This window comes from Ambystoma mexicanum, chromosome 13 (assembly GCF_040938575.1).
Source record: "Ambystoma mexicanum isolate Mex_15411 chromosome 13, UKY_AmexF1_1, whole genome shotgun sequence".
Taxonomy (NCBI): Eukaryota; Metazoa; Chordata; class Amphibia; order Caudata; family Ambystomatidae; genus Ambystoma; species Ambystoma mexicanum.
Genome location: NC_090938.1, coordinates 531,796,440 through 531,809,770, shown reverse-complemented (window position 1 = coordinate 531,809,770; position 13,331 = coordinate 531,796,440).

The window sequence follows — 13,331 nt, the reverse complement described above, 5'->3', positions numbered from 1 at the left end:
TCCCCAGTAAAGTTCAGGATGTACATGACTGGAAGACTCCCACTACTCAAACCCAAGTGAGAGCCTTTTTGGGTCTCGCTGGGTATTATCGCAGTTTCATGGCAGATTATGGAACCATAGCTGCACCCCTGACAGCTCTGAACTCACCCAAATAACCTAGGACGGTTAATTGGACTGAAGACTGTCAGAGGGCCTTTTATGGCTTGATAGAAAGTCTGTGTAGGGCACCTGTGTTGTGTGCGCATGACTACAGCTGACCCTTTATCGTCCAGACGGATGCCTGCGACACCGGAATTGGAGGTGTCTTGTCCCAGTTAGATGACAAAGGAAGGGAACATCCTATCATATTCATCAGTAGACAACTCAAGGGTAGAGAACTTAGGTGGGCTACTGTTGAAAATGAATGTTTTAGCATAGTTTGGAGCCTTAGGCGTTTTAGGCCCTACCTTAGAGGGTCTATCTTCAAGGTTCAAACAGATCATAAACCCCTGAAGTGGCTTATGCAGATGAAGGGTGAAAACCCAAAACTGCTCAGGTGGTCCATTAGCCTGCAAGGGCTAGACTTCACCATAGGGCATAGACCAGGGAAGAGTCACGATAACGCAGATGGCCTTTCCAGAAGGTATGTTGACCGACTGGATGAGGGTTTCTATCTCGTGGGAGATAAGGCACCCTAACCTCAGTCTGGGGGGGTGACTGTGATGCTGGAAATGCATCGGAGGGACAGGGCCTCCGTATCCTTGTCCTTTACTGCTTTTTATCGTGTGTTCTGTTGGGTTTTCCGTGCAGGAGTTCACGTGGGACTTGTGGCGGTGCAGCTCTCTCTTTTGGTTTGGTGTACAGACCCATGGGATACCCTTATGGCACCCATGGGTGGGGGTACAACCCTGTGCCCCTAGTGCATGTTTTTGGGCACCTGTGTGTGGCCCACGGAGCAGGGTATGGGCTGGTGGCAGCTCCATGCTGAATTTGACAGGTGCTCTGAGTATCCTCCATTTTGGGATACCCATGCCCTGCCATCGGAATCAGTTGATTCCTGATAGGAAACAAGATGGCCCCTGTGGCCTTTTGCTTTCTATTGCCTGTTACCTTGTTTTCCCAAAGCCCTGGGAAGCCCTGACTCTGTCCCTTCCCCCTGACCGGCTGTTGGGTGGAAGTTCCATATATGGGGCCTCATTACGAGTTGCCCGGTAAAACCGGGTTCATTACCAGCATGCCGGAATGAGCGGGTCCGTGCTCGTATGAACCCGCTAATAGCGGGTGATTACGAGTGCGCGAGCACGCGCATCCCCCCATGCCGGTAGTGGCAATACCGCCATGCCGCTAAAGGGCCTCCGACTCCCATATACCAGCATCGCAGGAGCCAGCCATAGCGGTACCACCTCATACCAACCCCTAAATACCGGCATGGTAATACCGGCATGGTAATACCGTGTTCATCAAAAAACGGACCCGGAAATTACGTCATTGCGCAGGAACGGGAGATGGGCCGGTGGCCATCTTTAAAAACACAATCCATTGCCATCCTCCATAGCCACCAGCCGATACTCGGAGAGCACAGTGGAAATGAAGACCACCCGCCGGCTGCGTAAACAGCGTTACTCAGACGCAGAGCTCACCATATTAGCGGACACTCTAGCTGCACATGCAGACACAATAAAATCCCACGACAAGAAGCGGAGGTGCAGCAACAAAAGAGGCAAATCTGGCAGGAGGTAGCCCGCAGGGTATCAGCCGTAGGTCCCACCCTGCGCAGTGTGAGGGACTGCAGGAAGCGGTGGGATGACCTCCGGTTGAGGGTACGCAATATCATGGCCACCAATCGGAGGGAGGCCATGGCCACAGGCGGGGATGCCCACCCCCCTGCCAAATTGATGCTCTGGGAGGAGACGGCCAAACAGATTCATCAGTCCTGAGTCCTTCGAGGGATTATGCGAGATGGAGACGGGTGCGGCATCAACCGCGGAAGGAGGTGAATGACCCTGCAGATCCCTGTAGGGGAGACCATGAAGTAGCACAAGTGAAGTGGTAGAGAGTCTAGGCAAGGCAATGCATGTCCCAACACCCACATGACCATACCCAAATACAGATGGCGGGCCAAACGCTGCCACACTGAAATGCATGCTGAGTGCCCATCCCTTAACCAACACACAGCCAACACACCCGGAGCTTGCCCATGTGATACTTCACACAAACCCAAAATTAACGGCATGCCACCTGCCATGCAGTGAATGCTTACATGCCCCCTCTGAATCCCCTGCGTGACACACCTGTAAGACATGAAAGCATGATCAAATGAATAATGAACAGCACCGCCACTGCCATGTCACACCATCACTGATGCCCTGCATCTCTTCTACCCCCCCAGGCACTAATGAGGAAGAAGCAACCCAGGAGACAACTGCGAGGGCATCCACCTCACACCGTAAGAAGAGGGCAACCACCACCTTCGCTGGAGACAAGCAGGCCACACCCACACCTGTCCAAGGGGAGTCCCTGGAAGCACCCGCCTCCACTGGGGAAGAACTTGATGCCAGTGTGGAGCCTGAGGGAGACACCAAGGTGACATGCCCGGCCACCCCAAGCCCCGTGCCCACCCCGAGCCCCAACACCTGCAGTCACCCACCTGCAGTGAAGTTGATCCCTGCCTCCGTGACTGTGACCTGCCCACCTCTGAGGAGTCCAGTCCAGAAAATGCCATCCACGTGACTGCACAACCCACCACTCCAGCCCCCTCCAGAACCCTGGAGACACGATTGTCGATGGTGGAGGCCCAACAGGAGGCCATGTTAGACCTACTCCGACAGTACATAGCGGACGGGGAGGAAACCAGTCGGGGTATTGCCACAGCAATTGCAGGGACCACAGCGGCCATCGAAGCAAACACAGCCGCTGTCAATGCATCGGCTCGGCTAATGAGGGACTGCCTGGGGGCGGTGACACAGGTGCTGACCTCAATGCTGCTTCATATGCAGCGGCCACAGCTTGCAGGAGGTATGGAACCTGCCAGCGAATCACCTACTACCTCCACACCAGCTTCATCTGTCCACACCAGCCCAGTGCGCCACACACGTAGGAGTGCAAGGCACACTGAAATGCCGCCTCTGGACAGGAAGAAGTCCCGGAAGTAGTGTGGGGGGACAATGGTAGTGGGACACAAGGTTGGGGGTGAAGGGGTGCATCTTGTGGAGTCTATTGGGGGAGTTGGTGTTTGTTGGGGGGTCAGGGAGTTTGTTGGGGGGGACTGGGAGTTCGTTGGGGTGGGTCAGGGAGTTTGTTGGGGGGTCAGGGAGTTTGTTGGGGGAGTCTGGGAGTTTGTTGGGGGAGTCTGGGAGGGGGGAGTGGGCACATTTCTGCTGTTGTAAATAATACACACGTTGTGATAAGAAAAATCCATGGCTGGACATTGTTATTTTTGTGTGCATCCAGTTAATGTGGTACGATGTTCAGTGCCCAACTCCCAACATTCCCAGTGTGCATGTCCACATTGGCCCAGTGTCTGACTGACACAAGGCTTTCATAGTCCTTGTGTTTCAGAAGTATTCGTGAATTAGTGTTTGGCGTACAGCATTGCCATCCCGTGCATCACGTACTGGCAGGGGGGTTACTTCATCTCCGTCTCCATCCTCATCATCCTCACCCGGCCCATGCATGTCAATGTCAGGTGGCAGTGGTACATTTCTCCGGACGCACATGTTGTGCAGCATGACACAGGCCATGGTGATCTTTGCCACCTTCTCAGGCCTATATAGGAGTGCCCCACCAGACCTGCTGAGGCAGCGGAACCGCCCCTTCAACGGGCCAAAGGTCTGCTCAATCACAACACGGGTACGGGTGTGCACACGATTGTACTCCTCCTCATGGCTGTTCTGAAGGTTACGCACAGGGGTGAGTAGCCACGGCCTCAAGGGATATCCTCCATCACCTGCAAGCAGATCCAAATAGGTGTGTGTCACTCTGAACTGCCACATTCAGGGAGCACAGTCATGGCGGCAGCTATTTGGTGTGGCCATGCACATGTCCCTGTAAGCATGAAAAAATGTTATCTATGTGCAATCTATACTGTCATGAGGTGTGGTAGTCTGGATGGCGTTCAATAGATGATGCAGGGTGTAATCATGCATGCTGAGGCAGATATTCTGTGGTAGTGCAACAATGTTTTGACTCCAATTCATGCTGTTCATTATTTACTATGCATGGTCACACTGCCCACATTGCCACACTTGCCATCCTGTTCATTCATGCATTACTTGCCATCACCATGGTGGCCTGGTTGTGCCTCTTACTTGTTCTCATCGATATGCATTATTTGTGATATGTGGCCCAGTGAAGTGTCATGTACCGTTTGACTGGTTCAGGTTAGGAGTGTTTGGCTCTGCATGCAGTCTCCAATCATCGGCTATTCCCACCCAGGTGCAGTATTCCCCCCCCCTTATGCATCCCCACACATCAGTACCCCAAAGCACTGCCATGGGACTCACCAAGCAGCCAGGCACGTGGTCCGGCATGCCGCTCCATGTGATGGGGTAGCGTGGAATTACCCAGTTACATGGCATCATGTGTTGATCCAGGATATCGGACGCAGCAATGGGTGATGATCTTCCTGGAGTCACATACCATTTGCACATTGATGGAGTGGTATTGCTTGTGATTGCGGTACACCGCCTCTATGGCATGGGGGACTACCAATTCCACATGGGTGCAGTCGATGGCACCGACACAATTGGGCATGCCTGCAAGTGCATGGAAGTCTACTTTGGTTTCGGCTATCTCCTGGGCAGTCCCCTGGTAGGGATATGTGGGTGCGTGCGTGCTTCAGGAGGGCATCCAGCACTTGGTTCAGCATGCGTGAAAATAGTGGTTGTGAAATGCCATGCAGCTGGCCCACTGTGTGTTGGTAGGTGCCTGTGGCCAGGAAGTGTAGCACAGACACCACCTTTAGTAGTGGGGGGATGGCAGTGCGTATTCCTATGTGGCTGGCAATGTCGTTCTGTATCATGTCCACTATGGTGGTGATGGTGTCACGGTCCAACCGGTACAGGGTGTGGATCTGCTCAGGGGTTAGGTTGAATGGGCTGGGTCTGGTACGCGGGATTGAGGCTGCCTACGAGGCACTGGTGGCTGCGCTGGTGGTAATTGCTGGGCCTGTCTCACCCTCCTTCTCCTCCTGCATCTCCTTTGTGCTGCCTGTTGTTGCTTCTGTAGTTGTTGTTGTTGCTGCTGTAGTTGTTGTAGTTGTTGCTGTTGTTGCTGTAGTTGTAGCAGTATAGGCATGCCCTCCAGTGCCATGATTGCAACTGCTAGTGTTGGCATTTTGGTGTAGGAAGGGGTGTGGTGTGTAGGTGTGCTCCTTTTTTACTGGGCAACTCTACATTGCCTACACCTGTGGGGGGGGTTGTGGTGTGTGGGTGTGCTCAGTTTATACAGGCACAGCCTCCACTGACGCCACCTGTGGGGATTGTGTGCACCTGTGGCAGCTGCCTTGTATCCTTCTTGCTGTTTGCGGGTGGTCTGAGATGCCTGTATGGCCGGCATCGGGCAGGCCGTGATTACCGGCTTCACGATGCCGGTATTTGCATGTATGCGTGGGTTGGAATTACCCCCTATTACTGGCATGCCGGTATTTGCTCCCTGAAGGGGCGCGTGTACGCGCCTATGCTGGTATTAGCGGCACCGTTGTTTAGTGTGCCGCTAAGACCGGGTTTGCGGGTCGGAATGCAACGGGACGGTAAACGATGCCGGTATTACCACACCTGCATCGTTTTTGCCTTACCGGCATACCTCGTAATGAGGCCCATGGTGTTGTTGTGAAGTCCAGGCCAGACTGGCTGGAGCCTTCGCAGTGACTGTATGTTGTGGGTACACCCTGTGCGTGGGACCTGGGTGAATGGAGTGTGTGGCGAATACGCATTCTGTGTTGTGGGTGTCTAGTATCTGCTGTTTGACACAATGACTGAGACAGCCCTGCCCGAAACTGGTATGAATGCAGTGTGGAGTGTTGAATGGCTGGGTACTTGTCCCAATACACATAACTTGTTCTGAGTGTCTGGAGAGGAGTGAATGGCCTGAATGCACTATGCACCTGATTGGATGCCTGCCTGCATGAATGCCCTTCTGACAGATTGGTTGCCAAGTGTGACCCAGCAGAATGAATGGGAGATCAACTAGTATATCTGGGGGCCTCTCACTGCTAGAATTTGTGTTCAGAAGCTGAAGAGTAACTGGAGTGAAACTGAAGCTTGGCCTTGAAGACCTGCTGGAAGAGACGAATTGCTGTTGCCCTTCTTCATCAATCTGAAAGCTGCTGTGCCTCCAAGGACTGACCCAGAGTGGACCTGGTAAGGCGCCCTCTTCCCGAGCTATGAGGGACCATCGTACACCAGCTGATCTTTGCCAAAGGTCCCTGGTAGACAGACCTATGACCGGCTGCCGACCGGAGACGGGGACTGCCGCGAAATTCCAAAGGGAAGCGCCCGGACTGTTGTCCGCCACTGTCGACGACCGCTGTCGCCGACTGGAGCCGCTGTGCTCCCATTTTGCCTAAGATCTTCATTTGATCCAAGGATGCTCTCGTCTGCATCGCTGCTCGATTTATCCTGCTGGAGAAGGCCCGAACGTCAGCGCGCCGAAGAGCATCCGCTGGTGGGTTTCCCGCCACCTAACGACCACAGAGACACCGACGACTCAACGCCCTTGCTGGGCCACAGTTCTTCATCATCTCTTTGCGGTCCAGAACTATCGTCATCGAGGTGCCCCGCACGCCTCTTCCTTGCAGGACGCCAACGATCCCTCATCGACGAGCACCGCTAGGAACGAAGCTGCCACTTCACCACCGTAGTTCACCCTGTTATCTGTCGGACGTTCGACGACCCGTGACTCCTGCCTTAAAGGGAGGGCACTCAAGAAGGGCCGTCGATTTCCCGTTGACGAAAGCTACAATTCCAGGTACATTGGGGCTGTAGAACTATTCTAGAGGGAAATAAGACTCATAGAACAATATATGGACTGGGTTTGTGATACATCTTTGCTTTACAGGTTGCCCAGGTGGGGGGATCACCACACAGAACTCTGTCTAGTTGTAGGAAGCCAGCATTCTGCCAATTGTTCAACCATCTTGCTTTTCCTCCTCTCTCTACTGCTGGTTTCCTCCTTATTGATCTGTGTGACATTTTGACAGTATAGTTGATGCACTTTAATGAGATCGGATAATATTTGTGGTACCACTGTAGAACTGTATATATTTACCATTATTGTTTTTGTGAGCACAAAGTGAGTTATTGTGATAGTGTACATAACCTTGAATATTAATTATATAAAGACTGTGTTTTAACTAATACAGTGTGTGGACATTCCTTTGTGGGGGCTTGTGGACTACACTGTACTTAAGAACCAGCCTGCATCACCTCCTGAGAAGCTAGGCCTTTATTGCTCGACCATAGCTACCAAATAGAGAATCTTGGCTGGGGTCCTCTGTGCCTCTCCTCTACCATATAGAGAGCAGAAGTACAGACACCGCCCTCCAGTCTTTACAGTGCCGTAGTGCTTGTCCGGCAGAAGCAGAAACGAAAAACCGACGCAAGGTACGGCCCTGAGCCGCTCTTGGTCACTGATGTCAAAGAGCCAATGATTACGCCCCTGGGAGAAGACGGAGAGATAACGAGAAACGTTTCCTTCTTCCACAAGCTGTTTCAAGAGGACCCTGATAAGGACACACACACGAGTGAAGAAGAAGAACCCAGGATGGAACAGATTGAGGACCCCCCCCAAGAGCTTCAAAGGAGGAGACCTGTGAATCACCCAGTCATCCACAGCGAACTACACGCAGACCACCCCACCTCATCGAACAGATGTAGGCCACAAACGTCCCCGATAAGCAAGGGGAGGGGGTGTTACGGACGAAAATAATTCAGCCCCTTTAAGAGGGAGGGACTGTAGGAGGAGAGGGAAGCTGGGGGGAGGGAGAGAGAAGGGGATGGAACAGGATGGGGACCGTTAGATAGAGCTAAGAAAATAAAGAGGCAAGTTGTTAGAAGCTGGTGTCCCGTGTCATTATTAAAAAGCATGTGCGACTGAGGAGTAACAGAGCCCATCTTTTTTCGCTAAGGCCATATGGGCACTTTCACACTTTTAGACTTCAGCATTCTTGTACGCCAACCTACCAGTCCTTCAAGTCACCTTACTCAATCAAAAAGCAAAGCTGGCCTTCTCCCACACCTATCAATTCCATTGAACGCCATAACTTAAAACATTTAAACTTGAAACAGTTGAAAATTAACCCCAACCCCACATTCGTCTCATTGCGGAATGCCCTGCCCTGCCTGAAATGCAAAAAAATTATCACGAATAAATCCAAGCTGACAATATAAGAACATTCTCTCCTATTTGAACACACTACAGCAAAGAAAATCGTGTTGGCCAATGCACACATCCAGGGAGCAGATGGGCGGGCCTGGAGTTCTGACAACTTGAGTCCTGGGTGGAGCAGCCCCTTCGTGCTCTGCAGCGCACCCCCTGAATGGCCAATCACTTCCTGGGTCAGACAAATGCACACATACAGCACACACCATTAGCGCCCAATTTACCATGGTAGAAGAGGATGCTTCACTTCCTGGGTGCCACTTCGCTGCCAAGCAAAGTGTGGTACACCATCGCATGCACAGACAGACATCTTTGTTTGTTTTAAGAAAAGGCCGAAATTACTGGAGGCTCTCGCAGACTTACAAACCCTAACAGGTTCGACCTTCTCCCCGTACACAATAAAAAATACTTTATGTGCTGAACTGATACATGAAACTTCTTTTTGGCTTACTGCACAAAAACCCAGACTCATTTAAAAGTGGAAAAGGTCGCTTTAATGTGACAGGCCAAAGCTTACAATTAAACGCTTACCTGGCTCCATGGCCTTACAGACTAACGAAATATTTAAACAACCAATTAACTAATTACACATTTTCATTTCCCCCAACAATTAAATAATTAAATACAGCCATTTCCTCCCTAACCGTCCCTTGGACCCTACCATCTCCTTACCCCTTTTCCAGGGGTCCCGTTTTCTCCCTGGGGCCATGCCCCTCCAGGCTCAATTCCTGTTCCCACGGGGTGGCCTGCTTGTGCAAACAGCACCATCCCATCCTTTCCCATGTCATTCCCCCATTGTGCTTCCCTCCCCCCACATCAAAAGGGGCCATGCCCCCGGAGCCCAGACCCACTTCAATACCCCTCAGACTCCCCTCTACACCAATCTCCCCCTTCCTATGACCTGCAGCCAGTCTGACCTGCCACATCAGCAACAGAAATTTTACATCACAACTTCACTAATGCCCCGACCTGTCACACAAAACTACCAGCCAATCGCCCCTTAACCTACACCAAAAACCCCCTAACAACTCGCCCTGCGACGTAAAAAACCCCGTCCATACCAACATACAATGGTCCTCCTCCCCTTTAATAAACCAGACCCCAGACCTAAACCAAAATGAAGGGGTGGGAGGGCGGGACAATCGCCAAGTCCAACCGTCACCTGCCTCCCGAGCCTTCCCTGGCCCCTTAAATACCCCGCAGAGGCGCTCTACCCCCACGGCCACTCGCTGGCCGTGTGCAGCACCAAAAACTTCCCTGTGGGGAAACGCTTTAGGTTCCCCCCGGGGCCCACCTTTTGGCTTACTGCACAAAAACCCAGACTCATTTAAAAGTGGAAAAGGTCGCTTTAATGTGACAGGCCAAAGCTTACAATTAAACGCTTACCTGGCTCCATGGCCTTACAGACTAACGAAATATTTAAACAACCAATTAACTAATTACACATTTTCATTTCCCCCAACAATTAAATAATTAAATAAAGCCATTTCCTCCCTAACTGTCCCTTGGACCCTACCATCTCCTTACCCCTTTTCCAGGTGTCCCGCTTTCTTCCTGGGGCCATGCCCCTCCAGGCTCAATACCTGTTCCCCCGGGGTGGCCCGCTTGTGCAAACAGCACCACCCCATCCTTTCCTGTGTCATTCCCCTATTGTGCTTCCCTCCCCCCACATCAAAAGGGGCCATGCCCCCGGCACCAGAAAAACCCTCCCCCGAGGTGTTCTTTCTGCCACCCACCCCACAACTTTACTTTATTTCCAACACTTTAACCAATCTCCCAGCTAGGAGCCTAGGTCCGCCAAATAGTGATTGTTCCCATAAATCGACAAGTGTACACCATCCTCCCTAAAGATCATAAAGCCCACATACACTATTTCCTTATGTTCCATCACCTGCACCGCCACAGAGGCACAAAACTTCACCATTTCTCTGTTGATCCCCTTTCTAGCCCGCTCTATCGCTCCCTCGCTCCTCGCTCCCCTCCACACTCTGCGCGGCAACAACTTAGTCCATAACACCTCTGCTTGAGGCCACATTTCCCGCACCCAGACTAAATCCCTTTTCATTTACCTTAGCAGTGCCACCCCGGTATCCCTTACCAGGTTATTCTCCCCAGCGTGAATAATCAACACCTCCGGCGCCCCGTAGCGTTCCAGCAACCCTGCCAACATAGGCAGCAACTGGTCCCAGCGCAGGCCCCCTAACCCGTGCCATCTTACCACCACATCCTTGTAGCTACACCCCAGTTGCCTGCCCATAACCCTTTTCTCTGCTTCTTTCCCAGCCCATTTAACAATTGAATGGCCGACAATCCACACTTGCGCCAACTCCCCGTTCCTTTCGCACAGCATCTGAAAAAAGAAATTACAAAATTACCACCACAATACATACAACCCCCACGCTGTTGTCCGCCAACTTCTGCCACCTTCCTTCAAAATTCCCCTTTATGAACCTCCCTGACATACCCCTTGTATCTCCCAGACCTCCAACGCCCCCAAACTTTTCACCTTATCCTCCGTAAAACCCAACCTGTTACCCTCCGATGCTGCGCCCATCCTGAATGAATGTGTACCAAAATCCTCTCCCTTTTCTCCTACCACTAGCAGAGCCTTCCGCAATACCCCCAAAACCTGTGCCGCTGAAACCGGCGACCCATCCTCATGCTTAAACACCAAGCCTGTCTTACCCCCACACCACTCCTTCCACAACCTGCATGTCTGCACTGGGCATAAATCCTTGCTCCCCTGACCCAACAAAACCCAGGAACCCTTCCCATTCTGGTCCGTTTTAGACTTATTAATCTTGATGTCCAAACCCCCTTCTGTGATTTGCACATCCTCCCACTGCAATCCTCCAGACCCCCTTTTTCCCACCACCAACTCCGAAACCCGAAAAGCCCCGAAAAATAACTATGTAAAACAGGTCGCAAAAAGCTCCCCCTCCCATATCGACCAGCAAACTCACCCTACTGCCTTAACCAACCTCTGCAGCAATTCAGCCAATATCGGCCTCCTCCTGTCCTTGTCCCTCTTACTTTCCCTTGCCCATCCTTCCAACATCCTACTCACCATTTCCCCCCCACTCGGCTGGGAACCCCAAAACCATTTCCAGTAGAAAGCAATTCCTGCTAACTTCCCTGCTATAGTTGCTCTTGGCCAGCCCCTGTCCATGCACCTCAGGAGGAAGTTCATGACATCATCCCTCCTCCGCTCTTCCGCATCCCATCTATCCTTCCAACTACGCGCTCCCCCCCAATAAAATCCTCCCAGGCCCTCCTGTATGACTCTTTAGACGCCCCGGACAATGAACCCTCCACCAAAGCCAGCGCTCTCATCTTCCTATCTTCCACAGCTCCTCCGGAATCTGTTGCCCCTCCTGATCCGCATCTGGAGCCAATCCACGGAATCTCTGCATTGAAAACGAGATAATGCATCAGCAATGCCATTATCCTTCCCTGGCACATGTGTTGCCTTAAACACCACATTCAATTCCATGCAACGCAGCACAAACTCTCTCATGAGTCTTGCCACCCTCTGATCCCTTGCTGACTGCCTGTTTACCACATGGACCACGCATTCATTGTCCACATTGAAATTCACTTTCCTATCCTGCAAATCCTTCCCCCACAACTCCAATGCCACCAGTAATGGGAAAAATTCAAGGAATGCTATACTCCTTCCCTCCTTCAACCACAGATCAGGCCATTTCTCCGCACACCATTTGCCCCCCCAAAATACTCCGAAACCTCCTGCTGCGCCCGAAAATATCTGTACTTCCCATGTCACTGGGTCTCCCTGCAACCACATTGACACCCCATTAAACTTCTCCAAAAAACGCAGCAAAATTCTGCAGTCCTCCCTCACTGACCCCGATACTCTTATCCGATGATGTTGGCACTTTGCTCCTGCCATAGCCCTCGCCATGTTCCTACAAAACGTCCGTCCTGGGGCCACCACCTTGCATGCAAAATTCAAATGCCCTACCAATCTCTGCATGTCAACCAGCGTCATTTTCTTGGCCCCTACCGCCCTCTCCAGCAACACCACCAGTTTGCTCACCTTGTCGTGCGGCAAGCGTGAGGTCATAGCCACTGAATCCAGTTCTATTCCCAGAAATGTCAACACCACTGCAGGCCCTTCTTTTTTGTCTTCCGCTAACGGCACACCCAGATCCTCCATTAGCTCCTGAAACAACTTTAGCATTCCCTTGCACTCTCGCTCTCTATCTGCCCCGCTAATGAACAGAAAATCGTCCAGATAGTGCAGCACACTCTCCCAACCCGAGTTAAATGAAAAATCCCACTGTAAGAAGGAGCTGAATCGTTCAAACAGCACGCAGGAAATTGCGCGCCCCATTGGCAAGGCTTTGTCTATGTATATGCAGTCCTCAAACTGCAAACCTAACAACCAAAACTCCTCCGGGTGCACCGGCAATAACCTAAAAGCCGCTTTGATGTCACACTTGGCCATGAAGGCCCCCCGCCCTTCTTTCCTTACCAGCTCCACTGCCTGGTCAACACTTGCATATACCACCCCACATTCTTCCAGGGCAATGAAATCATTGACTGACATGCCCTCCGGCCATGATAAATGGTGTATTAATCGAAACTCCCCCGGGGCTTTCTTGAGCACCACCCCCAATGGGGATATAACTAAGTCACCTGGCAGGTCATCAAATGGCCCTACCTTCCTTCCCGCCGCTATTTCTTTGTTCAATTTTTGCCTTACCACTTCAACATTTTCTTTGGCTGACTTCAGATTTTCAGCCCACCGGCGCACCCTTGGGCCCTTGTACCCCAATCTGAAACCTTGACTAAACCCCTCACTCAAAATCTTCGCCCCTTCCCTGTCTGGATAAAATTGCACCCATTTCTGCAGCAATCCCACTTTAATTGGCGTAGAAGCTTTTCCCCACAACCCCTCTGCCTGAACCTCTCCCCCTCCCCCTGTCGCCCTGTTGGAAACACTGAGTAAG